Source organism: Anopheles coustani (genome assembly GCF_943734705.1).
Source record: "Anopheles coustani chromosome X unlocalized genomic scaffold, idAnoCousDA_361_x.2 X_unloc_90, whole genome shotgun sequence".
Classification (NCBI taxonomy): domain Eukaryota; kingdom Metazoa; phylum Arthropoda; class Insecta; order Diptera; family Culicidae; genus Anopheles; species Anopheles coustani.
Genome location: NW_026525204.1, coordinates 12501 through 17404, shown reverse-complemented (window position 1 = coordinate 17404; position 4904 = coordinate 12501).

Sequence of the window (4904 nt, the reverse complement as noted above, 5' to 3'; positions counted from 1 at the left end):
CTTAAAGCAGGGTGCCCAAACGCCCTAGAATAATCTTGCATGGAATAATGGAATACGACCTTGGTCTAATCTTTCATTGGTTTGTACTCAGACCGGAGGTAATGATTAACAGAAGTAGTTGGGGACACTAGTATTACGGCGCGAGAGGTGAAATTCGTAGACCGTCGTAAGACTAACTAAAGCGAAGGCATTTGTCAAGGATGCTTTCTTTAATCAAGAACGAAAGTTAGAGGATCGAAGGCGATTAGATACCGCCCTAGTTCTAACCGTAAACGATGCCAACTAGCAATTGGGAGACGCTACAACCAGGTGCTCTCAGTAGCTTCCGGGAAACCAAAGTCAGGTTCCGGGGGAAGTATGGTTGCAAAGTTGAAACTTAAAGGAATTGACGGAAGGGCACCACAATGAAATGGAGCTTGCGGTTCAATTTGACTCAACACGGGAAAACTTACCAGGTCCGAACTTATGGAGGTGAGACAGATTAATAGCTCTTTCTCAAATTTAAGGGTAGTGGTGCATGGCCGTTCTTAGTTCGTGGATTGATTTGTCTGGTTAATTCCGATAACGAACGTGACTCACATATGCTAACTAGAACGCAGTCAGCGTTAATGCGTCGATGCCGATTGGAACGGGTTAGGACCTTTCGGTGGAGTATGACCTGACACCTTCGCTGTTCGTGTGCGCAAGTGCACTTACGGTACGCTGCTTAGCAGGACAATTTGTGTTTAGCAAAATGAGATCGAGCGATAACAGGTCCGTGATGCCCTTAGATGTTCTGGGCTACACGCGTGCTACAATGTGGGTAGCAGCGTGTCTCCTATTCCGAGAGGAACGGGAAATCACTCAAATACTCACTTAGTAGGGATTATGGATTGCAATGGTCCATATGAACTCGGAACTTCTAGTAAGTGCTGGTCATCAGCCAGCGTTGAATACGTCCCTGCCCTTTGTACACACCGCCCGTCGCTACTACCGATGGATTATTTAGTGAGGTCTTTGGAGATGATCGTTCGCTGGATCCTCGTGAACCGCGTCTGCTTTATCGAAGTTGACCGAACTTGATGATTTAGAGGAAGTAAAAGTCGTAACAAGGTTTCCGTAGGTGAACCTGCGGAAGGATCATTAGTGGCCAAGTGATCCTTCCAGAAGTCCGAACCTGCGGGTTGAGACTTCGGCACAAGTTGCCATATGATAATTGACGAAACACTATAGAAGTCCGAACCTGCGGGTTGAGACTCAGGCACAAGTTGCCATATGAAAGTTGACGAAACACTATGAAGTCCGAACCTGCGGGTTGAGACTTAGGCACAAGTTGCCTTATACATGACTTCGAACAAATACACAAGTCCGAACCTGCGGGTTGAGACTTAGGCACAAGTTGCCTTATACATGACTTCGAACAAATACACAAGTCCGAACCTGCGGGTTGAGACTTAGGCACAAGTTGCCATATGAAAGTTGACGAAACACTAACAAGTCCGAACCTGCGGGTTGAGACTTAGGCACACGTTGCCTTATACATGACTTCGAACAAATACACAAGTCCGAACCTGCGGGTTGAGACTTAGGCACAAGTTGCCTTATACATACATTGGCCAAATAAACAGAAGTCCGAACCTGCGGGTTGAGACTTAGGCACAAGTTGCCATATTATATTCGATCAAACACTAAGTAGTCCGAACCTGCGGGTTGAGACTCAAGACCGTAACAAGATGTCACTATACAAGTCCGAACCTAAGGGTTGAGACTTAATGCGATCTAGATACCAAGTTGACATCCAATACCTGTTGAGCAAAACCAAAGATTCCCTGTTCTCGAATGATTACACTATATAACAGGGAATCATGAAGAAATCAAGCAAGCGTGAAACAAAGTCATCACTTGGGCATGCTCGATAGCCAACCACATGACCTTAACCTAAGAGAGCATGCAAACCACATGATACCTATAAACGATTAACCCGCCCTAGTTCAATCGTTCACCAAGTGATGACTTCAGTATGGCTAAGAGAAAAACTTTTAAATGGGAAAAACTCTAAGTCCGAACCTCCGGGTTGAGACTTCCGCGTCGGAGGTGGGCGCACCTCCTATCCGAAAGATGATGAATCAGGGGTGTTCGGTCAGCAATGGTCGGATGCCCCGTCGTAGTCCAACTATGACAATCAAAGTCAAGACCTCCGGGTTGAGACTTTCCGCGAGTACAAGCATAAAGGAACACGGACCAAGCCGTACCGAGAGAATCGGTACTAGAGCCCTCGTGGTTCTACATTGAGAGAGCCCTCGTGGTTCTCATTAGGGGCTTTATGCAAGTCGTACTCAATACTGTGGTGTGAAGTATAAAGTATAGTCTTCGCCTGGTCCACGCTGCTTCGGCGGTCCTGGGTAAGATAGTTAATTCTAGCTTGCCCTATAGTGGAATGAGGACACTTAATGCTTCGTCTTTTAGCGGCGGCTAGACTCCTCCTCACGGGGAACGAGTTGACGCGCACAGCGGCGGCTTACGCACTATGGCAATCATGGATGCCTGAAGATTCCGTGAAGTTCTCCCCTGGTCCACGCTGCCTCGGCAGTCCTGGGTAAAATGGAATATTTCCAGCTTGCCCTATAGTGGAAGAGGACTATCCAACAATACAAAGTCAAGACCTCCGGGTTGAGACTTTCCGCGTCGGTGGTGTCGCGCACCGCCTATCCGAAAGATGGTGTAACAGGGGTGTTCGATCAGCAATGGTCGGATGCTCCGTCATAGTCCAACTATGACAACCAAAGTCAAGACCTCCGGGTTGAGACTTTCCGCGTCCGGAGGTACGCGTACCGCCTACCCGAAAGATGGTGTGCTTCTGGGGTATTCGATGAGTCGGATACCCCGTCGTAGTCCAACTATGACAATCAAAGTCAAGACCTCCGGGTTGAGACTTCCGCGTCCGGAGGTACGCGTACCGCCTACCCGAAAGATGGTGTGCTTCTGGGGTATTCGATGAGTCGGATACCCCGTCGTAGTCCAACTATGACAATCAAAGTCAAGACCTCCGGGTTGAGACTTCCGCGTCCGGAGGTACGCGTACCGCCTACCCGAAAGATGGTGAATCAGGGGTGTTCGATCAGCAATGGTCGGATGCCCCGTCGTAGTCCAACTATGACAATCAAAGTCAAGACCTCCGGGTTGAGACTTTCTGCGAGTACAAGCATAAAGGAACACGGACCAAGCCGTACCGAGAGAATCGGTACTAGAGCCCTCGTGGTTCTACATTGAGAGAGCCCTCGTGGTTCTCATTAGGGGCTTTATGCAAGTCGTACTCAATACTGTGGTGTGAAGTATAAAGTATAGAGTCCTCCACTGGTCCACGCTGCTCCGGCGGTCCTGGGTAAGATAGTTCATTCTAGCTTGCCCTATGTGGAAGAGGACTCAATACCCTACCTGTTGAGCTTGAAACAAAGTCATCACTTGGGCATGCTCATATTGCCATACAATATTCCATTATCTACTAATGAGCATGCAGCTATATGATTATAACCTGTAAACGATTACCCCGCCGTAGTTCAGCGCTTCAACCAAGTGATGACTTCAGTATGGCTAGTGTGTGAAGTATAAAGTATAGTCCTCCCCTGGTCCACACTGCTTCGGCGGTCCTGGGTAAGATAGTTAGTTCTAGCTTGCCCTATGTGGAAGAGGACACCATACTTAATACTGTGGTGTAATGAACAAAGTATAGTCCTCCACTGGTCCACGCTGCTTTGCAGTCCTGGGTAAGATAGTTAATTCTAGCTTGCCCTATGTGGAAGAGGGCATACAAGACAAAGTATAGTTCTCCCCTGGTCCACGCTGCTCCGGCGGTCCTGGGTAAGATAGTTAATTCTAGCTTGCCCTATGTGGAAGAGGACATAATACTCTACCTGTTGAGCTTTAAACAAAGTCATCACTTGGGCATGCTCTATAGCCAACCACATGACATTAACCTAAGAGAGCATGCAGCGTATTATCCCAATGCAAAGTAAACGATAGACTCGCCCTAGTTCAGTGCTTCAACCAAGTGATGACTTCAATATGGCTAGTGTGTGAAGTATAAAGTATAGTCCTCCCCTGGTCCACACTGCTTCGGCGGTCCTGGGTAAGATAGTTAATTCTAGCTTGCCCTATGTGGAAGAGGACACCATACTTAATACTGTGGTGTTATGAACAAAGTATAGTCCTCCACTGGTCCACGCTGCTTCGGCGGTCCTGGGTAAGATAGTTAGTTCTAGCTTGCCCTATGTGGAAGAGGGCATACAAGACAAAGTATAGTTCTCCCCTGGTCCACGCTGCTTCGGCGGTCCTGGGTAAGATAGTTAATTCTAGCTTGCCCTATGTGGAAGAGAGCATACATGAACCAAGAACGAAGGTTATGATCGAGGAATGATTCGACAACTAACCGATGGTATGAAATGTGAAGAATTCAAGCAAGCACACAATCAAGTCATCACTTGGGCATGCTCGATAGCCAACCTCATGACATTAACCTAGTAGAGCATGCGAAAACCAATATATATGTAAACGATGCCTCCCTAGTTCAGCGCTTCAACCAAGTGATGACTTCAGAATGGCTAAATCAAATCGGTTCAAACCATACCATCGGTATCCTATTGAAACACACAAGTCGATATCAAACCTCATGATTGTGTAGTCCTCCACTGGTCCACGCCGCTTCGGCCGTCCTGGGTAAAATGGAACATTCCAGCTTGCCCTATGTGGAAGAGGGCACATAACTCAATACTGTGGTGTGAAGTATAAAGTTCAGTTCTCCCCTGGTCCACGCTGCTTCGGCGGTCCTGGGTAAGATAGTTCATTCTAGCTTGCCCTATGTGGAAGAGGACACTTCATACTTCGTCTCTAAGCGGCGGCTTGACTCCTCCCTACGGGGAACGGGTTTA